Genomic DNA, 26,761 nt, shown 5'->3' on the forward strand with positions numbered 1-26,761 from the left:
ACGGAAGGAAGTCAGTCAGCCAGCATCACAGGTAAAGGTGGCCATCTGGAGGACCCGAACTCTATTTCCCTTCTGGAACATAAACAAAAGAACAAAACGGAAGTGGGGCAAGAGCAGCTCCTAACACACACAAGGGGGCAGACTTGCCAGAGGGGCACATTCCCTCGTTTGCAAGCATCTAAGAGCTGCCTGCCAGCAGTGGGTGGGGCTAGAGTCAAAAGGGGCAGGGCCAGGAGGAAGAGTGGGTGGGGCAACAGCTATGACTCTTTGCCTTTTGTACACTAGGCTCCGTGCCCGCTCTACCAAATGTAGAGGTTTCTACACTCCTTCTCCCCACCCCCGCCTCTCCATCCAGGCAAGCCACAGGCATGATCACATTTCAAGGTCATTCTAATTCTGCTTCCCTTGGAAGCTTTTTGCTTGAAAAACCCTCTGGAGCATTCAGTACTCCAATGCTTTCGATTGGCTGGGTTATAAATGTTCTGCCTCCACTCTTGGAGGCTGCATGCTTCTAAATAGCAGCGGCTGGAAACTGCAAGAGGGGAGGGTGCTTTGTGCATGCAGCCTTCCCATTGGGGCATCTGGCTGGCCACTATGAGAACAGGATGCTGGACTAGATGCAGCGGCACCTGGTGGTTCCGATGTCAGTGGGGCAGTGAATCAGCTCTGGGTATTAGTCCAAACTTTCAAGGAGGTGTCCAAGGTGCTGAAAGCCCCGCTGACATCCAAGCCACCAGCCTCCACTGACTATATAAGGCACTGATCTGGTCTAGCAGGCCTTTATGTTCTTACATTATTTTCTTTACAACAAAATTCCAAACACACACATTGGTGGGATATTTCTTGGGATATTTTTTTTTGTCCCAGTTTCTTTTGGGTTTCCAGAAAGAAAATTCTATATGAGCCTATCTGCTTCCCTGGATTAGCTTTATTGAAGGGAGGAGGTATTTCCAGTATGTTACATTACGTGGGGTGAAAAAATGCCCTATGTACCATTGGAGTTTGGGGGTTATTTTTTGTCCTGGGCATTTTTGAAAGAAAACTGTACAGGAAAAAAAAAACATCCCATACTGTCAATGGCAAGTGGCTAAAATTTGGGGATTTTGTTTACTACTATGCAGGTGACAATACCTTAGGACTTTGTAAGTCTACTTCTTTGTAAATTCTGCGTTTTATCCCAATTGGTTGGAAAGTGGTTATGGCAGTGTTGGGATCTCTTTTTATTTACTCAGTGAAATATAAAAAGATTTCTGTGTGAGTGTTAAAGGTAGAAAAGCACCGTCTTCTCTGTTAACAGGTCATTCGGGGGAAAGGCCCAGACATTTTTTTTTAAATTCTTTATTTAAGAGAAAGAAAAGGTTTCACTCCAAGTCTGTCTAAAATCATGAAAAGCTGCAAAAGGCAGTTTAGAGATCTTTTGAGGATCAAAGTTTTGATTTGAGCTTGGCCAACAGAGGGAGGAAACATTTCATCTCATCTTATTCAGAGCTTAAAGTAGGGCAGATTATTGGAGCTCCATAAATGATTTTTCATGTTAAAAAAATAATTACTTAAGGGAGGTGGTTCCTCTTCTGTTTGTTCTTTTCCAGGCTCTCGTCTTGTCCTTCATGCAAAGGGCCAGATTTTGAAAAGAAAAGAGAGGTTGGCATGTAACCTTTGGCTCATTAATGCCCCTTTGATATACCAGAACAGTCGACCAAGGGCGCTGACTTTTTCCAGCACTGTCTCTGTTCTTAAATCAAAACTTTCTTCTTATTTCCTTCTGAATAAATGCATTTTAAGAGTTCAGGATTGATTCTGGATAGTGACTTGCCCAGAAATACCAGTTTGTTTCAAGAATGAAGAATGAAGCTGCAATTAAATTTTTTTTAAGGGTAAAAAATAATGTAAGTTAACTTTTAGATCCCAGGAGGAGAAATTATGGAATGTAGGCAATAGAAGTTATGGAACATGAACAACAGAAAAGCAACTTGGCATGTATTAATGGGTCAGACAATTCTTTGCTGAGCAAAGAGGTTTCCAGTTCAAGTCTTAGAGTGGGAAGAGTACAGAATTCTTTGCCATTTGGCTTTTTTAAAAAAAGTCACACACTGCAGTAATTTGGGGGTAGGGCGGGGTGCGAAAAAGCAAAGAAATTTCATTTCCACAGCAGGTATTGCACCCTTTAATTCTTAAATTTTCGTGGAGTATAGATCAATGGATGGCCGTTTGCTGTGAATGTGACCAAAAAAGGCAACCCAGATGCAGGGGACAGGGTCAGAAACCACTATTTATCTGTAGATTTATAGGCTGCTTCACAACCAAAAGCAACCAAAGCAGTGTCCAACAACTTAAAATAAGATAAAATACACCCCGAAGCACAACCTTGACTCAATCAACTACAAGCAATGCAACCATTCTACAACTCTATAATTAATATTCTATAAACTGATTGCATCACTTTCAGCTGACCTGTTACCTGTATGAACATTCATCCTGATTTGTTTGCAGGGAGATTAGATGACACTGGCTGTTTAATGAGCAGTCGTTTGGATGGGTTTGCAGGGAGGTTAGATGATGCTTGGCCAAAGCACATGTGATCTACACTGTCCAGTGCATTCTTCTATCACTTTCCTGATTGCAAGAAGTCTGAACTTTTGGGGAAGTGGGTTTGTTGTGCGAGTTCCCCGTCGTTGTAACTGTACAACCTGAATTGGGTGGTATGTGACTGAATCCCATACCAAAGTCTGGAAGTGCCCCCTGGGTCACACACTTCCGGGGAAGCCTGCCATGTCCACATCTCATGATGTGAGGGCTATAGCTGGCCTTTGCTTGACATAGAATGCAAGCTAAGAAGAAGCTTTAGTCTGACTCCACAAAGCGACTCTTAGGTAGTTTAGTTTAGAAGAGGAGAGGTGTGCAAAGCCAGCGAAAGAAATGGCCATCCTTGGCACCCCCTGGCAGGTTCACCAAAACCAATCCTGCTGTAGCCTGGAATTAGATGTGTGGGGTGCAGCTGACTGATGGGAGACAGCTCTGGGCAGTGCAAGGAAGCGCCAGCCAGCTAGCCCTTCCTCCTAGAAAGAGCCCAGGGCAGCAAACAAAAGCACTAAAAACCACTCTGAAACATCTTAAAAACAAAAGACTTTAAAACATATTAAAACAAAGCATCTCTTTTTTAAAAAAAGCTTTAAAAACTCTAAAAATAAGTAATTCCAACACAGACTGGGATAAGGTCTCTACTTAAAAGGCTTGTTAGGTGCCAAAATAATTTGGCCAGTCTTGGCTCCTATGCAGGGCTGTTGCTCAGTACTTTAAGGACTCCAGGCACATACCTGTGGCTCTACTTAGCATAAAATTTGCATATGTTAATTTATATGCATCAAACCTCTGGGAAAAATTAAGATGATGGATGGGTGGCTGGGCCTTCACCAATGCTGCACTTTGCAGTTTGCCCAGCTGCCTTGATTAATTTTTTAAAAAGGAGGAAGAAGCAGAAGTGCTGGGGCTCCACCTGGCTGCTCCCTAACAATGCCCCTGGTTGTGTGCACCTTGCCTGGGGGGATGGGGGGCACTTGCAAAATGTCTTTGGCCAACCCCGAGTGTCCTTATTTTCTGCTACCCATCCATTTCCCCCATTTTGTCTTTTGGGAGCTGTAATTCTACCCTCCCATATGCATTTGTGGTTTTTCCTAGCAGATGTATTCTACAACTTGTTACTGATGCAATAATAGTGCATTAGTGGCGGATTTATACTAGGCTGTTCACACACCATTTTGCTTTCTTGGTTGCTCTGGGGTGCTTCCCTAACGGTGCTGCATTATTGCCACGTGGAGGGGCACTTTAGCCCAACAAAAACATGCCCGAAAAGAAAAGAACTGAAGCGCTTGTAGTATGAAAAGTGACAAGATTTCAGCAGGCAGCTGCAGGGTGTGCACTGATTGAAAACAAAGTGTGTGTGGCATGGATGCATGCCATCAACCAAGATGGCAGTAGAGGCTTCAAGCCCATCTTGATTGATGGCAAACCTCCGCATGCAGTGCGCGGCACCAAAACAGTGCAGAGAAAGGTAAGCAGAGCGGGTGAATGGTGGGCGGCTTGGGATCTCCCACTCTGCGATCCATGGTACCAATCCTGCTGCAAATCACAAAAGGGGAGTGCTGGGGTCCAGAGCAGGCTGCTGCCCAAGGGCCCCGGCATGCCTGGGGCCGCGTCTGTCTGTACTGACTGGCAGCGGCTCTCCAGGGCTGCAGGGAGGATTTTGCCTAACCCTTCCAGAAATGCCAGGGGTTGAACCTGCCCCAGCAGCTCTAGTCTTTCCTCCAAAGTGGTGAGCAGGGGGAAGCTTGGGCTGGCTGAATGTAAAGGTCTGCAAGCAAGAATGACATATTTCTCTTGGGACTAAAAGCAACGATTGGTTGCAATGGGTTGAATAGTCTATTTATGCATGGTTAGCCCTACTGCTGTCTTGTTCTGTACAACTGTGGCTCTGATTTCAGAAAGGTTTGTTCAGTTCAAATCTTTGCCAGTTTTATTCCAATTAAGCTCCGTGCGCATTCACCAAGGCCTGTTGGAGATTGTGTATTTTGCCTGGGAAATGTGTGCAATTGCCTTTTTCATGGACAGATTAGGTGTACATTCTCTAAGAAGCCTGGTGAATGTGCACATTAAGTGCTCAACTTAGGGATGGTTCACACAGAGGTTTAGTACAGATCTGGTGCTACTCACAGCCCCTTTTAATTTGCATGGATCACATGACGTTGCAGGCAATCAGCAGCTAGAATGCAGTTTTCGCCTTTAAATCCGTACTATATCAACGTTCTTTTAATCAGAAAAGGGAAGGAAAAAAGTATCCAGTTCGTATCTCGTGTGTGTGTAGATGCTTTACTCCGATGCTTTAGATGGGTGCCTCAGTTATTCCCCTCTCCACACCCACTCCCTCCTCCTCCCTTCCATTTCATTTCCTGTTTGGCTGCTGGCCCATTCTGCAAGCCTGCTGCAAACTGTGCTTTATTTTTCTTTCTCCCCTAATTTGTGCACAAAATATAACACTGTTCAAGCAAATATTCGCATTCCAGCTGGATGACCTTAGGAGGGCGTGGTCATTAGGAAGCTGTGTGATTGATCCTGTTCCTTCAGCGTGAATGAAAAGCACCATGTTTGCAGCTGGCTTTGAGACCCATATGTGGACTGTGCAAATAGAAAACAGAGGTAAAAGCAGTGTCTTTAATATGATGTTTTGCTCCCATGTGGATAATTAACTAGGGACAAAAGATCTGTCAATTTTGGTTCTCTCAATTTTTCATGTTTCCAATCTTAAATTCAGTTCTCTACACTTCTGCAGCAATCTGCCTTTTAAAAAAAATCATCATGAAAGTTCTCTAGCATTTTAAAATGAATTTCTCCTAATAAACACATTTTTGTTGGCAGTTTTGACTAATGTACACACTTTTGCAAGCAATTTCTCATCATATAATGCATTTTGGTATGCTGTTTTCACTCATATATTAATTTTTTTGTGCACACTTTCCCTCAGTATGTACATTTTTGTAAATATAGTTTGGTTGACAAAACTGCATTGCAAAATTCAAACAACTGCAAAATTCAAAGGATGAGTGTGTTTCAGTTCTTGTATTATTTTGGAATGTGTGAGTTTGTTAGGAGTTGGCTTGAAATGCAAACTGAAGCAAATTTCTCCCCCATTCCTACCCCTAACAAATACAAATAGTAAATGTTGCTGAATGGAGTTTGGAGTTGTAATTACATTATAACCAGATGTATTGTCAGAAACATCTTATTGTCATGAGCCCCGCAGAAAGGGGGGAAGCGGCGAGAAAGAGGAGGTAGAGGAGGACTTTGAGTGGGAAGACGGTTCCAATAGTGGGTGAGCAGGTGTGCTGGATTCTGAAAGCTCTCATGCCATGGGCAGTGACAGCTCCACCCCTATAGCTCCAGTTACCCTGAAGGAGGCTCAGTCCAGTCAGACAGTTGGCTCTCCACCCAACATTCATCCCCTTCCAACGTCTGCTTCGTTGCTGCCACAGCACAGCCCCCTCCCTCTGATGGGGGGCATTCAACTGAGGCCAAGCAGCTGCCCTCACCTCACACACGGAGGTGTGTACAGAGGCCAGCAAACTCAGTGCGCCCCCACAGCCCCTCTGAGGAGGACCGCTCGTATGTGCACACATTCTCAACAGTGACACTCGGTTCACACAGGTAGGGTGACTGCCCATCCTTACTTAAGCCTAGTGAGGGGGCTTGACTTGTTGCTGCAACAATGTCTGAGTGCAATAAAGTCATGTCTCATTCCTCCTAGTAAAGATGCTGAATTCCGTGTAAGCTGATGCATGAAGCACTCTGAACTGAAACTTTCTATTAAACCCACTAAAGAAAAGCACACACCCTGTCTGACTTCAGTGGGTTCGGGCAGGACACTTATGAGGATCCATAAAGAACTGGATCCATGCTTTGTGGTGTCTATGGAGACAGATATGATTTGATGAGGGAGTGGGGGTGGAGAGAAGCTGTAGGGGGAAAATATGCAAGTTTCCAGAGGATCTGCTTTCCCAAATCCAACGTGTCTGTGTGTGTGTGTGTACACGTGCATGCACCTTTTTCTTTCTGAATCGCATATACTCTTGATTCTCCTGACTCATGTGGGACTGCACTTATCCCCCACCTTCACGGTTGCTCCATTTTCCTTCTTGTAGTTTTCCAAATCACTCCCCTTTTCCTCCTACTCTTTTGGTTGCTCTGCTTTCTGTTCAGCCACTGATCGAAGCCTTGAGAAGCTCATAGAGCTGAAAGAGGAAGTGGAAAAGAGCATCCCTCTTCCAACTTCCTCCTTCAGTTCTATGTAATTTTGGGGGATGGGAAAGTAACCACCCTCTCCATCTCATGACAAAGGGCAGTGGGTAGGGGCTCAGAGGCAAATTGTAAAAATGAACACATGAATTAGAATTTTCATTTGTTTTTAAAACAAAAGCACATCCTTAACTTGCTGATTATCCCCTAAAATTTACTGTATGTATATATATGTGTGTGTATGTGTATATATATATATGTGTGTGTGTGTGTATGTATATATATCTGTATATGATGAAAGAATAAGAGCGAAGACTAATTGGCCTTTATCCTAAATTGTGCAAAAGCATAATGTGTTCCAAAACACACACAAATATGTTAGGACTCTGACATTTGTAATGGAAAAACATTTGTCCGATGTTGTCTCTTCTCTCCTCCCACGCTGCTCAGAACCTGTATTAAATGTCACTTTTTGGCAAGGAACGGGAGTGTGTTATTTGAGAAGAGCCAGGAACATAAACCATACCAGGGGAAAACAGCTGACTTGGAGTTACAATTCTTCAGCTTGACTAAGGATGGTGGAGAAATTCGATTCAGTTCTCATTTAAAGGTGCTCCTCCCAAGTCACGCTTGTTGAATCAAGATGCAAACTGAAACACATCCATCCTTTGAAGGTTGCGCTTCTCTGAATTTTGCTATGCAATTCTCCAACCAAATCATGTGTGCATAAATGCATATATCGGTGAAAATAATAATAAAAATGTATTTATCAGGCAAAATATAAAAATGTGCATAGTAGGAGAAATCCGGACAAATATTCACGAAGACTTTAAAAAAATTCAGAAATTTAAGTAGAAATGTGGAGAACTGAACTGAAGGTAGGAAGCATGAGAAGCAGACAAGAACTGGGATTGGCAGATTCTCTCAGTCCAGTGCTGCAACCCAACTGAAACTGAAGCTGTGTGTGTGTGTTTGGAAGGACTCTGCCCTGCTGCAGCTGTTGCCATTTGCCCACAACTCTGCCATACCCTTTTCTTTTGCTCCAGGTATATAAAGGGGAGGGGATGGCCTCAGCGCGCGCCTCGGCGTTGCGCCAAGTGCAACACTAAATGCACACTTAGCGTCGCACTTGGAGTCGCCTTGGGGTCTGCAATCCATCGCCCACCAAGAAAAATCCAGCTGCAAGTGCTGGAGAGAGAAGGCAAGCCAACGAGCTGTTGTGATTGAACGCCTGCCCTTCTTTAGGGTGAATATTTGAGATTTGAATGGTTTTTGCTCCTCAGTTGAGAGATGAGGAAGTGCCATTGTCTACTGTGTTGGAAAAAATGGTTTCTACACCCCCAGGGTGAGAGCCTGGTGGGCATAGTTTCTGCCCCCTTGAGTGAGAGACAAGGGGGAATGTTCGGTATGAGAATGTTTGGTATGAATGTTGTACTTAGAATATGTGTGTGCATTATTTGGCTGTATGTAGATTTGAGTGGCTGTCATAGATGTACATGTGAGTATGCTGTGTTTAGGATGTGTGGTTGAATTATGTGAGTGCTTGTAGAGTGTGATTTGAGGTAAGTGTGAGTGTGTTGGTTTAGAATGTTGATATGTTTAAATATGAATGTGCTGATTTTGTAAGGGTGTGTTTGAGTAAATTGTTTTTTTTTTCTTTTCCCAACAGTAGCAAGACAAAATTCTGATATAATAGGGGCCGGCTATTTCAATTGTTTTGTTTTTTATTATACTGTGATTAAGAAATCTGATTTGTTTAATTTATTATGTTTTAAAATAAGCTTGTTTTAATATGTTTGTTTTGCCTTGCAATGTAGGGAATATTCTGTTTAGTCTATTATGTATATTATTTTTTTTCCTTGTATTTCTTGTGCTTAGTTTTATATGCAGTGTTTATATTACGTTGATACTAAAGAGGATGTTTTGTTCAGTTAACTGCATTTTATTGTTTTTTGCGGCTGTTGCTTTAAGATGTTTGGACTTGTACACTGCTTAGAGTTTTATTTAAATATAAGCTGTATATAAATGGATTAAATACATAAATAATAAATAAAAGGTCTCTCTCTCTCTCTCTCTCTCTCTCTCTCTCTCTCCAGAAATGCTGACAGAAAACAACTCCAGTAAAGTGGGCCTATACTGAAAGTGATGCCTTGCATTGCTCTTCATTTTTTTTAAAAAAGAGTAACTTTTTATTGGTTTAATATTTTCACAGATATCAATACGTCAGGCGAGAAGAGCCAGTATTATTTCAACAAATGTCTGGAAGAGTCCATCCTGAGGTGATTTGGGCCCTTTGGAGTGTGATCCGATCTGTATTCAAAAGAAACAGCATGTTGTATAAAAATAAGCCATTCATCTGATTTGTTCTGAGTCCTTCAATTCCTTTGCTGCTAAGTTAACTTCTCTGTGATAGCAAGATTCCATTTGTGCTCTTGCCAGTCCTTAAGCAAGTCTGCATCGAGAGAGCTCCAGAATTTAGCTCTAGTCAATTGAGTTGCAGTTAGAAAGAATGAGATTAAGTCCTCATGTAATCATGTTGCTCTTCACTTGATGTCACTTCTGTGACAGAAATTTAGGGTTCGGATATTCTTCTCCAGCCAAGGGGTTACCACATTCTTTATCTGTATGTATTGTTGCACACACCCCAATCTCCGAGCAGTGAGAGACTTCCAGCTATTCCAGCACTTACCCAGCATTTGGTTTCCTTGGAATGAAGGTCACTGGTTTTATTTACACATATATACAACCTGAACATAAGATGGAAGGGCTCACACCATTATCCCAATAGATTCTGCTTCCCCCTTAGGTTTCCAAGGGAGGCTTCCCAAAGACATAACTTTGGCTTCAGTATAGAGGGCATCTCGAACCTCTGTGTCATCCCAGCTCCTACCTACAAGATGACCTCCAGGAAGGGGAAGAGGGAGGCCTACCCGCTCCTGAAAGAGCATCACCAGCCAGTTGTTCCTATAGCAACATGGCCAACTCTTTAGTCATGCAGATAGGATGCTTAACAGACTTGACCAGGACCATTACCTTAACAACCAGACAGGGCCACTGCCTTCACAAAGGGACTAGTTTGACCAGTTAAGCAGCTCTTTCTCTGCTACAGATCCTAACCTTACAGCTACATATTCATAGGCTTGAAGGGGACGCAAAGACATCACCCAGGGTAGCCCCCCCATCCTATAACAATGTTATGTTCTCTTTTCTTCTCCAAAGTTTCAAGTCTGCTAGAGGCAGAAAAAAATCACCCACTACCTCAATGCCCTGTGAGAATTCTTTTCTACCTGATGGTAGTGCATGTAATGAGCTGGTAAGCTCATTATCCAGGAAGATTGCTCTGCTGCTCACAAATGAACATCCTCTGGCTGAATGGTTTCAATAGTTACGGAGCATGATCCATGCACAAGAGTACATCCATTGGTGGTATTAAAACTGGGGAAACTGCAGACAATGTAATCAACAGGTAGAATAGTTTTGCAACAGTGATGGATTTCCTGGATCTTTAAATTCTGAGAAATGGCTAGGGGGAGGGTCTGGATTGATAGGATGGTGATGAGGGAGGGCAATTATCCCTTATTCACTGTGTCATTTCCTGATTATTTCCCCCATGCACACATACTTCTAGGTGTTGCCAATCATGTGAGAAGCCAGAGCACGGCCTTCTCCATGGTTGTATCTTAGTTGTGGAGCTCCATCCCATGCAGGGGTGGATGGTCTTGATTAGGGTTGCCAGGTCCATGGCCTGAGACTGACCCTGTATCTTTAGGAGAAGAGAAAGTCAGTCAAGTGCAGGTGTTCTTGCAACGCTGTAATGGGAAAAACCACAAGGTGGAATTCTCCCTCCCCTCTGCACAACTTTTAAAGAGACAGAAGACCTCTTGGAGACTGGGCCTGGCAACCAAGAGGTCTTCTGTATCTTTAAAAGTTGTGGAGGGGGGAGGCGGAAATTCACCTTGTGGTTTTTCTCATTACAATGTTGCAAGAACACCTGCACTTGGCTGACCTTCCCTTCTCCTAAAGATCAATGGGAGTCAGCAGAGGTTTGGGGTGTGGTTCAGCAGCTCTAGCATAAAAACCCCAGTGCTAGGCTGGAAGGGTTGCCGGAATAACATCTATATACCAGCTCTGTACCTGCCCTGTCTAAAGATTGCCTGGTGGACCCTGGACCTGCCTCTTGCCTTGCCCCTTACTTGTGTTGTTGCTTGGCTTCTGACACCCGATTGCTCTGACCCTGATTCTTGTCTGACCCCCTTTGTTTGACCCTGGACTCTGACTTTGGCCTGACCCTGGATACTGGCCTTGTGCTGCCCTCACCTGCATTTCTACTGAGGAGTCTCTCGCCTTCTTCAGGAGCCGGGTGAGAAGAGGACAGAGACATGATGCTCAGCAATATTTGTCGGGGTCAGTTAAAACCTGTCGCTGGTGGCCTTGGAGTTGCTGGCAAAGAGCCATCTGTAAGTTAAAATGCATATTAGTTTTTAATGACAGTTTTTTTCTCATTTGAACTTTGCCAAGGGAAATAAAAATAATTACCTAAGGCTGCAATCTGAGGCAGAGCTACCAGGGAGTAAGCCCCACTGAACTCTTTGCAAGTTAATTCTGAGTAAATATGCATCGGATTGATAGGGCTCTGTTGTATGCAGAGCTTGGGAAGTTCTAGAGAAAGGAACTAGTTCAGCATGTCCAGAAATGAACTAATTCCAGTTCGCTTCCGTCCCTTTACATAACCAACTAGCTTGGTTCACGGGACAGTTCAAGCTCATTAGATCTTCAGCAATTATTTTTCAGCATTCAGAATGCTACAAGCTGCTGTGCTGAAGCATAAACTATACTTAAGAACGCTAAGAAAATAGTAAAAAAACAAACCCACACGCACACAATGGGATGTGACTTGTTTAATTTATTTAGCCATTATATTACCAGAGACTGGGGGGGGGGGACTCATAAGAGAATGAAATTGAAGATGAACTAGAAATCATGACCCCAAAATGCACTCAATTTACATTCATTTGATCTGGCAATTATAGGAGCTACTTTCAGGTGTAGTTCAGAGATTTCTTTGAACCAATTCAGTCAGTGAATTTTGTTAAACTGAAACTAGTTCATTCCGAACACTGGTTGCATATGAGCCATCATTATCCACTGACTTGCTTGAGCCTCGCAAAGGAAAAGCGGCCTGCCATGGTTGACTTAACTGATTGACACCTTCTGATTTCACAAGCACCTGTCCTTTCACTGATCTTCTCCACTGGTGCTTCATGGAGGATTGGGCTTTGCACGTTTCCTGCTCCTTTCTTCCCAGCCCTTATTTTCAAACGTTTTTATTCCAGCGCGAGGGAAACAGCTCAAAGGATGCGACACGGAATCTGCTTAACCAGAAGAGAAGGAATTGGTCCATGATACAATTTCCCCCACTTTCCCCCATCCCCGCTCCCAAAGATATTCTGCCACCTTTTTAATCGGGAGTGGGGGAAGCTTGCTTAAAAGCACTGTCAGTTCAAGACATTTTCACTGGCGGTGCTAATGTTAAAAAAAACACATAAAATCAGGACTTCCTCTCATTTCTCTACAGGGAAAAGCTATAAATCTTTCATGCTGCATGAAATGAAACTTGCTTGGAAATATGTATTTTTTTTTAATGCAAAGGGCTGAAAGTTCTATGGCCTAGGAGCTATGGAAAGGATCCGGTAGAAGAATCCTTTCCTGGCATATATAAATGCATAAAAATGATAAAGACGGACCATCCCTCTTCCCTAGTTAGTGGCTTACATCCTGGCTCCGGAATACAAAGGGGAATATAAAAGCCCCTTTGGAACGTTGAATGCCACTAGCAGAAAGAATGAGCCTTTCCTACCGCTTAAATGACCTGAAAAAGAATAATTCCTGCTCTTTTGAGAAATGGAAGGCATAGGTCAGCCTTTTCCTCTCTTTGCATGCATCACATTTCTCCCTGCCAGCATGCACTTAAGAACAGCCCTGCTGGGTCAGGCCAAGGGCACATTTGACCCGGCATGTTGTTCTTACAGTGGCCGGCCAGATGCCCCAATGGGAAGCGCGCAAGCTGGACCTGTGCACAACAGAACACTCCCCATTTGCAGTTCCCAGCAGCGGGTAGTCAGATGCATTGCCTAGACAATGGAGGGAGAACATCTCTGCAAGCTACTAATCTCTCTGACTTCCCCAGCAGCTCAGTTCAAAACAAGCACATGCAAGCAGTCACCGCAGGGTGACATCAGCTGCAGCTCAGAGCATTGTTGTGAGAGCCATGGCCTTATACAGCCGACAAGTTCTTATTTTAAAAGTATATGCTGCTTTTATACTGCAAAAGCATACAAAGCATCCTGCACAAATCTAATTTAAGAAATCCATCCAGTAGATAATAAAAAATTTGGCCTGGTTTCCTGACAGCAGTTGCCTCGCGAGCCAAAAGTGGAGATGTTCGGAGTGTGTATGTGTGTGTGGAGAGACGGAGAGTTTGTGTGTGTGTGCGTTTGTGTGCACGCATGCACGCGCTAATCGACCAACAGGGTCAAGAACTGAGGCAAGCTTCTCGGGGGCAACTGACTCTTGGTAATCCAAAATTAATCTAATCATTTCACAGTTTTGGTCTGAAATTCCTGCACCCCCAGAAGAATGCTTTGCCTCCTTTCTGTGCCTCAACTTATTCTGCCTGATGGGGAGGTTCAACAGTATTTGTCCCTCACCTAAGAATTGTAATGGGGGGGGAGATCTTCAAAATGAAAATTAGCCTTTGAGAAGACACAAAGGACAGGTGATCTGGTGGATGGTGAGGGGAGGTGATCTGAACTGACAAACCAGGTCCCCCCCCCATGCTTTTCCTTGCCATTTTTGCAGAAAAACTACAATAAAAATATAATTACTTTGCATTTCCTACCTGGTAAAATGGTTTTGCCTGCAAGAAGGAGCACAGTCAAATGTGATGTATTAACTTGCCTACCTAACCTTGGTAGCTAAATTACTAATTCTTGAACAGCTAAATAACACTATAGATCTATGTAAATGAAACCTACATTAACCCTGTCTGTAAACGGAATACCTTGCTAAGCTAACTACAAACCTGACAACAACAACCTCTGTAATGTACGATGCTTCCCAACAGTGCCATCGGCTGTTACAGATTAAAAGCAACAACTTCAGTGACATCAGCTGCAACTCAGAACACTGGTACATGAGAACCGTTGTGATCTCAGAGGCATTGCTTTATTCTGGAGGGACATCATCCTGCTTTCTCGCTGCAACAGCCAGCAAGGCAACTTACAAGCATGACATAAGATCCACTGCTGTAGGTGAGACCTAATTCTGTCTGGATTGCTGCTAGGCTGCTGGTTGTCACCAGTGTGAAAGCAAGAGAAGCTTTGGCATTGGGTGTTGGGGTTAGGTGGGGGGAACTGTGCCTTCAGCAACAAGATAAGCAATGCATGGAGTACCTAAGGATGGGGGAGAAATTCCATTCAATTGGCATGTAAAGCTGAAACGATCAAATTCGCACTTTCTGAAACAATATGAGAACCAAAACACAGCCATTCTTCAAAATTTGGCACTGTAATTCTCCAACTAAAGAATACTTACAAAATGCATATACTAGGGGGAAGTGTGCATTGAAATGAATATATTAGTGAAAGTAACATACAAAAATGCATTATATTAGAAGCTGCTTGCCAAAATGTGTTCGGTCGTCAAAAGTTCGCACAAAAAATCTGTTTATTGAGAGAAATTTGTGCTACAATGCTGAAGAATATTTATTCATTTATAGCTCACTTTTTCTCCAAGGAGTTCAAGGTAGAATACATGGTTCTCTTCCTCCTGAGGTAGGTGAGGCTATGAGGCAGTGACTGGCCCAAGGTCACCCAGTGAGCTGCATGGCTGAGTGGGGATTCGAACCCTGGTCCCCCAGGTTCTAGTACAACGCTCAATCTAGCTACTGCACCACACTGGCTCTCTCATTTTCATGAGGATTTTTTTTTAAATTCCAAATTGCTGCAGAACTGGATGAGAAGCCAAGAGAATAGAAATGGAGAGACCCTTCCATCCCTCGTAGTAGCAAAAGGCAGAGACGGCGTTTGCACTTTGTAGTGGCTACCCAACATGGGGATCCCAGTGTGATTTATAAAAAACCACATTCATAAAAGGCAGGCTAGAAACCCTATTAATATTAGTAATAATAATATTAGTAATAATGATAATACAATATAGGCTTGCCCTTTCTGCTTCCTGTCAAGCAGTGGGTATCAGTGTCAGTTGTACAATACTCATGCTGTTACAATTTGTCTATGATAACAGAAGCGTGAGAAATATTTTCAGTTCAGGACTGAGCTGTACTTGGCTTCCTGCAGTGCGACAGACAAAAACCAGACCAGATTAATAAGTGAAGCCTGCTCAAGGCGCAAGACGAACAGGGATTTTTTTCCCGCCTCCTGCCAGGCTAGCTGATTTGCTATAATCCTGAGAACTTTGCAGGTCCCTTCTGTCACTGGTGTGGAACTGCATTTTTTTTTCCAGGAAGAGGCTGTTGGGGCTAATATGATTGTACTTTGAAGGCACGATCTAGTGGGGAGTTCACCAGCACAAGCAGTGGCTGCTGGTGGCTCCATGTCAGTAGGGCAGTGGAATCCAATCTGGGTTTTAGTTTGAACTTTCAAGGAGCCATCCCATATGCTTCAGTTCAATTCACCTCAGGTGGCATTTAAAGCCAAAGCTATCACATTTGCACTTCCAAAGCAGTATGAGAACCGAAACCCAGTCATCCTTCAAAATTCGCACTTATTCAAATTTTACAATGCGGTTCTCCTACCAAAGAATGTTTACACAAATGCATAGATTCAAGGAAAGTGCTCATAAAATGAATATGTTAGTGAAAATAACATACAAAAATGGATTATATTAGGAGCAATTGCTTGTAAAATGTGTACATTAGTCAAAACTGCACACAAAGAATATGTTAGGAGAAATTCACAATAAATTGCTGAAGAACTTTCATGTGTTTATTTTTTTAAAAATTGCTGAAGAAATGTGGAGAACTGAAGAGTGGAAAAATGAGGAACTGAGAGAATGGGAATGGACAGAGCCTTCCTTCCCTACTGGGCCTCACCCCAGAGAACTTCTTTTCCCTCTGCCAACAATGTCAGTTGGCATTCATGACACCTTTATTTCTTACCAGGGATTGGTAATGTCAACAGAAGGAGAATGGCCCACTCCCCGTTTTTGCGCTGTGAGGGAAGCCACAGGTGGATGGAAAAAGAAATTGGTCCCTGCGGTGAAGTGATTTCCAGAAACTGTGTTAGCAAAAACAAGGAGGAGTCTTATGGAGTCTTAAAGACTAATCCGTTTATCACAACCTAAGCATTCATAGGCCACAGTTTGCTGCATCAGATGTAGCATGTGGACTGTGGCCCACAAACATTTTTGTCATAATAAATTTGTTAAGTCTATCACATGCTGCGCAAGATTCCTTGCTTTTCTGCCGTGCAGTGATTCCAGACATTACTTGGCAAACCAGAAACACAGATTGTTACTGTATCCCAGAAGATTAGAAAGTTATCGGGGAAGAGATGGCTCGAGATGAAGCCATGCTACAGTGCATACACATCAGCTTCTGTATCTTCTTTGTGGTCAGTTTTGGGGAAATTTCATATGAATGTGATGCCATCCCCCCCTCTACTTAGTTTCCATGTGCTAAAGGCAGAGGAGCAGTGCCATCAAAAAAGGTGGCAACTCAACCTTAGGGCTGTTATCTGCTAGTGTAAGAGTGCACTAGTGGAAGCTTGTTGCAAAATAGTTGATTCTTGTGTAATCCTTGTATGAATTTACTCTCAGCAACATCGGTCCATGGTACCTTAGGGACTATCTGAACCCTTATATCCCAGCTTGGTCACTGAGATCATCTGCCGAGTTGGTGAGGCTCATCTGACAACAAGAAATCGAGCCTTCTGTGTTATCAGCCCACTCCTGTGGAATGCTCTGCCAACAGAGATTCAGCAGGCACCTTTCTCTTCTGATTTTTTAACGCCTGCCAAAAACTTTTCTGTCACCAGCCTTATGCAGGCAAGTGAGACAATATTTTTCTGCAATAGTTAGTTAACTGATTTCTAGTTTCAAAATTGTATATGGTTTTCTTCTGTGCTTATATATGTTGTAAGCCCCTTTGATTTTTTTTAAAGAAAGAGTAGTGGTACAGAAATATTTTTATAAATAAATAAATGTAAACCGCTTTGTGAAATCTGCCTGAAAAGCAGTATTGTTGTTATGTGCCTTCAAGTCGATCATGACTTATGGCGACCCTATGAATCAACGACCTCCAAGAGCATCTGTCGTGAACCACCCTGTTCAGATCTTGTAAGTTCAGGTCTGTGGCTTCCTTTATGGAATCAATCCATCTCTTGCTTGGCCTTCCTCTTTTTCTACTCCCTTCTGTTTTTCCCACCATTATTGCCTTTTCTAGTGAATCATGTCTTGTCATTTTGTGTATGTATGCGCAAAGCTCTTCTCCAACACCACACTTCAAAGGGGTTGATTTTTCTCTTATCTGCTTTTTTCACTGTCCAACTTTCACATCCGTACATAGAGATCGGGAATGCCATGGTCTGAATGATCCTGACTTTAGTGTTCAGCGATACATCTTTGCATTTGAGGACCTTTCCTTGTTCTCTCATAAATAAATAAAAGAAAGAAAAAAAGAAAGAACCCGTTATGCAACAATCTTTCAGAATGTACTGGCACAACAACGTTCTCCTGTGCAACAAGTACAGCGCTATGTGGCTTTAATGTAATGCTGCATTGGACACAACCCCATGCGATTACAAGTACTTGCTACATAGGAGTTTGGCGGTCCATCAGGTAACCTGATGCCATATCGTTTCGGGCAGGGGCAACTCACCCAGCGCCTTCCAGATGTTGCAAGCTCAGATTGGCATACATGGCCGTTCCCCCATTTTCTCTCACAACAACCCTATGAGGTAGTTAGGCTGAGAGACAGTGACTGGTCCAACATAGGAAGCCACCTTATAACACATCAGGCCATTGGTACTTCTAGCTCAGTATTGTCCACACTGACTGGCAACAGCTCTCTGGGGTTTCAGACGGGGATTCTCCCAGCCCTACTTGGAGATGCCGGGGACTGAACCTGGGACCTTCTGCATGCAAGGCAGATGCTCTGCCACTGCGCTAGGGAGGGAGGGGTGTGTGTGCAGAAACACCTGGCTTTTGCGTAGCTGGAATGTAGTCTATTGGACAAAGACTTGAGTAGCGGCTATTACTTTGGCCACTTTGGCCTGTAGCCCTGCCTACCTCTAGCATGCAGCCCCTGGAAGGTTGTCCACAAGGAAATGTGGCCCTCAGGCTGGAAAGGGTTTGCAGCCCCTACTCTATGTGGTAAGTGTCTGTATAAGATTCACTTCCTTTCAAGCGTATTTGTGTCTGTATATAACACTGTTGTGGGTTGGTGTGTGAGCATCTAGAAAGCAAGGAGCCCAGCTGTGCAATACAAAGCAAGTTTCTGCAAACTCCTGTGCTCCTAAGGGTACATGTCCACCCAGCAAAGTCCAATCCAAATTGCGGCAAAGAAATAACTTCTGGCAGCCGAATCAAATGCTTCTTCCCTGCTAAAACAAAGAGACTGCTGTTGGGGAAGACGTGGAGATAGTTGCAAAAATCATTCTGGAAAGGGCCTGAGCTCTTTGGCCACCTGCTTTTCTTTTCTGGAGAGGTGCACGAGTCACGTTGATAGTATACGATACCTTCATGTAAGGCTTCTCCGCTTTCCAGCTTGAAGCACTACAAACATCCTGCTTCCTGCGGCCTCGTCCCATCTGCACAGAGCAATCTGCAGGGATCAAAGTGTGTTTCCTGATTGCTTGGATGCTGTTTCCTCCCCCCGTCCAGGGTTTTGTTTGGGGTATGTCTGATCCCACCCCCTGAAAGACGTTGTGCAGGCCACATCTTGCCCTGCATCCTGCCTGTGCCCAAGTTAGTGCACCATTTGCAGATGTCTTAGTCGGCAGCCAGACACCTTCCTCTGTGGCTGATGTAACGCAGGAGAGAAGGGAAGCAATGCAAAGAAAAGGTCCCAAACTCTGGAGGCTAAGAACATAAGACGAACTCTGCCGTTGGATCAGGCCAGTGGCCCATCTAGTCCAGCATCCTGTTCTCAGAGAGGCCAACCAAATGCCCATTATGGGAAGCCTGCAAGCAGGGCCTGAGTGCAACAGCACTCTCCCCTCCTGCGGTTTCCAGCAACTGGAATTCAGAAGTATACTGCCTCCGACAGTGGAGGTAGAACGTAGCACTCAAGGTTACATAGCCATCAATCTATCTCTTATTTGGCCTTCCTCTTTTTCTACTCCCTTCTGTTTTGCCCAGCATTATTGTCCTTTCTAGTGATTCATGTTTTCTCATGTTTCCAAAGTATGATAACCTCAGTTTCATCATTTTAGCTTCTAGTGACAGTTCTGGTTTAATTTGTTCTAACACCCATAGCCTGCAGCAAGAAATAGGTGCCGGTCCAAAAGGATGACGAACTATCGAATTCAGCTGGAATCCAACGCCAGGTCCAATATGGTGGATATTCTCCCCCACCCCTAGCTGCCTCCACAGCAGCAGTTCAGGAAACACATGAAGAACAGTTGCGGGATGTCAAAGGCGATCCATCAAAAGTAAACAATCAGGACAGCGAGAAAGGAGCTGAGATGAAAAATTAAAGGCTCGGAGGTCTGCCCGCGGAACTGCTTTTGTTGCAGATCTGCAGTCTTGCCATCTCTGCCTCATTTCTCTCTGAGCCCATTGTCTGTGTTTCGGACTCTGGGAAGAACAAGCCAAACCGCATACTGTTGTGCAGCTTTTGGGCTGAGCGGGTGTTTTTTATTTAATTATTTATTTTCGCATGCCGGGTAGCAGTACCTAAGCACACAGCAGCATCAGGCAGAGGGAGGGGAACACAAGAATCACATCCCTTGAAGGGACACACAATAAGGAGTGGTGATATTCAGCCTAATAAGCTGTCTGGCTATTATGCCTTTCCTTTTCTTCAGAGAGCCAGAAAGCCAGTCTTCAGAAGGCATGGTGTGGAATCTGACACGAGTATGTAAGAGAGAGAGAGGCTGACCCAGAAATAGGACGCATTATTTATGAGCAGAAAACCAGACCTTGGTGTTAACAAGGGCAAAGTTATTTCAAGGAGAAAATGGCTCCCATTATGTGCCATCAGCTGAGCCTGCTTCCCGTTTGGAAAAGAGATTGGTATTTACGTGATGCTTCTAGACAGCACAAAAGCCACCTCCAGTTATATCAGCCTCCCCCCCCCAGGTCAAATGCCATCCTCATCTGCTTTGTGGTGCTGGGCAAAGCCCCTTGCCCCTTGGCAAACAGGCAGAGTAGGCTTGGTTGTTTTCAGGGGGGCGAGCGCTGGGGAAATAGCGAGCCTTTGTTTTGGTCCTCTCGAGCAGCAAACAATCGTCTTCTTCTTCCTTAAGTTGCAGAATTTATTAACTAATTTGTTCCAGATAGGACAATGCAAAGGAACATGTATAAAGCAGAATGGGAAGCGTCTCCTGGAGTTTGGCCTGTCACAAAACACCCATTTCACAGAAGGTAAGCATGAGGCTAAAAAACCAAGAAGCTTTCTGAAGAAAACCGAGTACAAGGCAGAGGTCGGTGATGTTCCTTTGCAACTAGGTGCAGTACAGGAAAACCAGCCATGAGTCAGAAGCTATCTTAAAAAAAACACCAAAAAGAGGGGCTCATCCGCCATGATGGATTTTCTTAGTGTAGAGCATTTTTGTCTGTTATTTCCACTAGTACAGTCACTGTTGTTCACATTTTACCCTCATATCTGCATTTTTGCAAACACTGTTTGCTCGGAGGACTGCACCAGAGCTCCAGAGCATAACTTGAAAACCTCTGTAAAAGCTCCCCCCCCCCATCGTTTATGGTTTCTTTGAAAACTGAGAAATAGGGAAATATTCATAGCCAGTGGGAACTGTATGGACAATTTGCCACTCCGTTTCTCAAACCTATAAAAGTGGGGCGATGGAGAGAACTCCCCCATGGCCTGGTTTAATATTTTCTCCCTTAGTTCATGATGATTTGAGAAGTAGAGGTCGTCTGATTGATAAACTCAAAGGGTCCTAATGAGAGCCGCAATGTGTTCTGTTCTGATCATCCCTCTGGGGAGAACGCTACAGGTGATCTTTGATGTCACACGCTGTGACTTCCAAGGTACAGCTGAACTGATCTTTTTGTTTGATCAGAAGGTGGGAGTTTGATGCTTGAATAGCTTGTTCAGAATTTGGTCTTAATTTTTGTACTTTTCTTTGAGAGGGTGGACATAGTAAAGGGCATTTGTCGTCTTAGATTGAGTTAGAATTGGATGCAAGGCCCGAGTGCTGGTGAACCATTAGGTGTGCCGTTTGCAACCTCATGACTGCATGAAGACATGGGAACATAATCCGCATGACCAAGACACATTTACAAAAAAGGCGGAAGAAATGGGAATGTTAAAACACTGGCAACACTTTGCAGCTTTAGATCCAATTGCTGGGGAGGAACAGGGTGCAAGAGGACAGAGTGCTTCGTGTTCCTCTGCAACCTGTCCAAATGACATCCTTTGCATCTCACCTGCACAGCAGATGTGGCATTTATGTCAGAAGGGGGGTGATCTGAAGATTGTCGTTGGACCCTGAAAACTTGTGCAACTTGTTCCAATGGCATTGGCAAGGTAAACATCCCAAGTCCCTCTCAGACAAACAGCAGATGAATATGTGAGAACTTTGTAGACTTCAAACCTGTGCACACCATGGATTGCATCCAACTTAGTGCTAAGGACTGTGTCCCACCAGTACAAGGTGTTCTGGCTCTCACCAACAGATTCAGATGCAGGACTCTCGGCTCAGTGATTGCCAGTAGCTTTAATCCACTGGTTAGCACACGACTGGAACATAAATCAGATTACCAATCACACACAGTTAAGATCACAGCAAGGCACTTCTCAGGATGGCTACACAAGCAAAGGCATTGTTGAAACACTTGACACCTGAGTCCTCCTTATGAAAGATGGGATGGGAAACAACTCCTTGCATGGGAGTTGTTTCCCGGCTCAGGACTGGGCAAGGAAAAAGGCACTAATAATAATAATAAAATATTTTTATACCGCCCTTCGTCCCAGAAGGAGCCCCAGGGCAGCACAAAAGAGCCAAACCACTTAAAACATCTCAAAAACAAAACATCTTATATATTTAAAAAACAAAACTTTAAAACATCTTAAAAAGCAATTCCAACATAGATGCAGACTGGGATAAGGTCTCTACTTAAAAGGCTTGTGGAAAGAGGAAGGTCTTCGGTAGGCACTTAAAAGATAACAGATGGTGCCTGTCTAATATTTAAGGGGAGGAAATTCTAAAGGGAAAGTGCCACGACACTAAAGGTCCACTTCCTATGTTGTGCAGAATAGACCTCCTGATTAGATGATATCTGTAGGAGGCCTTCACCTGCAGAGCGCAGTGACCGACTGGTTATATAAGGGGTAAGACGATCTTTCAGGTATCCTGTTCCCAAGCTATACAGGGCTTTGTACACCAAAACCATAACCTTGAACCTGGCCCAGTAGCTAATAGGCATGAAATGCAATTCTTTCAGTAGCAGAGAAACAGTTAGGGAAAACTGTGTACAGAAATGTATCTATTAAGAGAAATTCACACTAAAATGCTGAAGAATTTCCAGGAGGATTTTTTTTAAAATCACAAATTGCTGCAGAAATGTGTGGAAATTAAAACTGGAAAAATGAGAAACCGACAGAACCAAAACTGGCAGATCCTTCCATCCCTACCTAAGGTGCACATTTTTGCAAGGGATTTTCACCAATATAATGCATTTGTGTTATATTATTTTCACTAATCTGTGCATATTTATGCATACTTTCCCCAATGTATGCATTTTTGTACACATTTTTCAGCTGGAGACCTGCAGCACAAAATTCTGATAAGTGCAAATTTCAGAGGACGGCTGTGTTTTGGGCCACATACTGTTTCAGAAGTGTGAATGAAGTCATTTCCCATCCAAATGCAAACCAAACCTACACCAGACCTATTCCCTTAACCAGTGCACTAGTTCAGACTTCACCAGTGCAACAAAACATATATTTCTCCTCCTAATGCTAAAAACTAAACCATCACTTCAGATCAGTTTGTTGTTTGGAGTTTTTGAAAGAGAGGTCAGCTACACGTAGTGTGAAGCTGGGGCTAGAGTGAAAGCTGGAGCTGTGCCCAGCCCAGTCATCTGGAAATTACATCTTGCATAGGAACCCAAATGTCAACTTCCACAGCCCCTTTTACAGCCGGAACTGTGTTAACTCCCTTTCATCCCTCCATGCTGCGTCTTCATTTTCCGGCAGATGCAACCGTACTTCCTTTCAGATACGATAAATCATCTCTGGAAGCGCCACAATCTAGGGCACAGTGAGCTATCATTTGGAATTTCAGATGACACTTGAAAGTATAACAACAAGTAAACAAATCCCAGGAGAAGAATGTGTCTTGAAATGTGCAGTTCATGTTAGTAGCACAAAGTAATTAACACGCTGAAGCAGCAAGGGAGGAGGTGACTATTTTCTAGTTTCTCGGAAGGTGCTAAAAAAAAAATGGGCCAAGTATTCAGACCATGGGAGCCACTGGGATAAAGTTGGCCATAACTTGGGTTGATTATACCCTAAGTGTTGATGTTTCTTTGAGGTTGCATTTAACCGATAGGTTATCAAAATGTGGTCTATGGAATGACTGCATAAGCATCAAGAATATCTGCACTTGGTCCTGCATGTGATTTATTTTTTCTGATGACTGAGACTGAGACCATTTTGACCAGGGCTGCTTACACACTACACATTTAAAGCACATCTCTCACCCTCCCCCCAAAGAATCCTGGGAACTACAGATTGCTACAGGTGCTGGGAAATGTAGCTCTGTGAGAGGTAAACTACAGATCACAGGATTCTTTGTGGGGAAAATATGCTCTAAATGTATGGTATATATGTAGCCCCACTCAGGATTTATCCAACAGGCTAACATATTCATGGCCTAGAGCCATTATTATCAAGACTAATTTATTTACTCAAGCATTTGCTGCTGTGATCGTTACCTAGCTTTTGTACAGAGTTGTAATTCCCAGAGGAAAGAGGGATTGACTGTTAAACCACTCTGGGAATGGTAGCTCTGTGAGGGGAATAGGGGTCTCCAAATAATTCTTAGCACCCTTCACAAACAACACTTCCCAGGATTCTTTGGGGGAAGTCATGACTGTTTAAAGTGGAATAACTGTAGAATAAATGTATGGTGTGAATGTGGCCTACGACTGTACTTGAGGTAACTGGATGCTCCATACCTCAATATTACCTTTTGCAGTTAGGACCTTGATGCCAAATTTAGCCTTGGTTACCACTGTTGATTTCATTTTTTGTACAATGTAGGATATTGCCATATGAATGTGAGGATTTAGTAGGCGTTTTTGCCCAGCACGCCTGAGATTCTGTCAGCAACTGTGAACATAAGTGACATTTTATGCTTTTCACTCCATCAAGATCAAGCGGCATGTTGAAGGCCCTGTGTATCTCCTCTGTGATATAAAATTACATGGCAAGCGAGTAAAATGTGAGGGGTTTTGTTGTTGTATAATCCGGAGCACTGAATATGAAATGAGGGAGCTCGTTTGTTAGTGTGGGGTGGTTGATCTTTCATCTTTCAAATGGTTGAAAAGACAAACTTGGCTGGCAGGCAGCTCACCTGTTTTCCCCCGTCACTGCATGACAAATAGTTTCGCAGAATCTGCCGCTGTGCCTGGGACAAGCCTTTTCAGATGGCACAGAAGTTATGTGCACGTACAAGGGTCATTGCAAGCTAGGGTGTGAGTTTGTCTCCAAAGCCAGGCAAGTGGTGTTGAAAGAGATAAATTATCTCCAGCTCTGTTGGACGGACGGTGCCGTCTCCCAAAGGCGTCTTTATCACTGTACCCTTGTTGGTGCAGAAGTGGTCAGGGTGAGCATCTCCAGATTGACAACGTCTACCCTGCAGTTTGTTGATTTTTTAAAGTTTGCTTCTGTAGCTCCCTGGTGAATCGGTTGTTTGGGAAACTCTTGTCTAGAAGCATCACTGCTGGTGCTTTTCGTCAGTTGTCCACAGCGGTTCCCAGGCATCTTTCAACAAACGCACACTGGCACGCTCCACTCTCAGTGCAATCCTAGGCATTCAGAGGGCCCCTGATGAACTCAATGAGATGTACTCCAGAGCAGACTTGTACCAATTTTCATCCAAACGTTTCATCAAAAGCCATCAATGCCCATTACAACAAGCATCTTCCTGTGATCAATGCCCATTAGAACAATCATATCAAACTATTAACTATGGAAAAGACTACAGGAAAGGTGATCTCACTTGACGTCATACAGACATCTGCAAAGAGAAAAATGCTGCACTGGGAGGAAGCAGTTTGAATCCCTGATAGGAAACTTCCCTAGTGCAACCGATCCCAGAAGGGCTTCCCGTCAGCCCCGATCACCTGATCAGCGCTGACTGGAAGCCCCACTGGCAAAGGAACTCCTGATTATTCTGTTGCAGCATATGTTGCATGACATCAGGTGTGGGCCAGGTGGGCGTGGCTTGTAGAGAATGGCCTCACAGACCAGGTTGGTACCTGTGCTGAGCCTAGTTAGGACTACAGGCCAGAGGTTTCTCATCACTGCACAATGGTGTTGTTTCTTTGTTGTCTGACTTATCCACCCTTATCTCAAAGGCTCAGGGCAGCTAATAGCAATTTAGTTGTACACCTGGGTCCATATTTTAAAGGTTTGCCCCCCCCAAAAAAAAAACTCCAAGGAAAGAAGAAAGGGGAGGGAACCCACAATTTTAAAACTGAACATACTTTATAACTGATCAAAAAAAGAGTATTTTTGGAACTTCTTATAACCCCATCCCAAAGTACGTTTACTGAACTCAGTGGGATTTACTTTCTCATAAGCCTGCCTAATACTCTTTTGGATTTTAGCCACAGTATTTCAATAATAATAAAAAATCTGTATATATGGCGTGATACTTTAAAAAAATAATATTTATTTTTTACAAAGCCAGGGGAGGAAAAAATGCAATGTTAAAATGCATGTTGCCACGTTAAAAGTTGTCTTTAGGTCCACTTTCTCATCCTCTGTTTGTTTTTTTAAAGTTATCCCTTAAAATTACATAGCTGTGTTGCTTTCCAGCGCTGGTGAGAAACCTGTTTAAACATTTCATACCAGAAGGCAGGGCCAGATTTCACATTCAAGAACTTGCCAGATGGAGGCTTAATTCAAATGAACAAATGGCAAACAAATGATCTGTGCGTCTGGAGACACTCTTTATGAGTTATCCACGCTAAAATGTATGAAAAAAGAAAAAGAAATGCAGTGGAACATGGATGCCTTGAAATGTTGCTCTTTAATCATGCAGAATGACTCTGGGTAGTTGGTAAAGCCACTCTGCACACTCTCAGGGGCACTTTTGTATTCTACTTGTTCTAGAACCCAGTATTGCTATTGAAAACTGAACTGAGGGACTGACCCTGCATTCAAATGTAGCACTAGCCACAGTCTTGCTGCTCACACACATATTTTGGTCTCTTTCCCCAACAAATCTCAGCAATCTTTTTTACTGGGCTTTCATAATGCCCTGGGCTCATGATGCTAATCAGGGCTGTTATACGCAACCCCACGTTCAATATAGTTTGCACCTGCAAATGTTTTGGGGCGGTCATACTTTGTTTCCAGTCAGTGCATGTCCTGCTGAAATCCTGTAACTTTTCATATCACAAATGTTCCAGGGAGCGTGTATTTGTCTTGCTTTTGTTGTGTTGTAACACAAGAGTGCCCCTCCAGACAGCAATGATGTAACTTTGGGGAAGTATCGCAGAACCACCAATAAAGCAGAATAATGAGTAGACGGTCCAGTAT

General features: G+C 43.6%; 1 long non-coding RNA gene across 1 annotated transcript in view; it reads right to left on the minus strand.

The window, feature by feature from the left end:
* Positions 1-11,723: 11,723 nt before the first annotated feature.
* Positions 11,724-26,761, minus strand: part of LOC133369766 (uncharacterized) — a 32,477-nt gene continuing 17,439 nt past the window's right edge. Inside the window, exon 3 of the long non-coding RNA XR_009758976.1 lies at positions 11,724-12,152. This is a non-coding gene — a long non-coding RNA (uncharacterized LOC133369766). The remainder of the gene's footprint in view (positions 12,153-26,761) is intronic.

This window comes from Rhineura floridana, chromosome 14, assembly GCF_030035675.1.
Source record: "Rhineura floridana isolate rRhiFlo1 chromosome 14, rRhiFlo1.hap2, whole genome shotgun sequence".
NCBI lineage: Eukaryota > Metazoa > Chordata > Lepidosauria > Squamata > Rhineuridae > Rhineura > Rhineura floridana.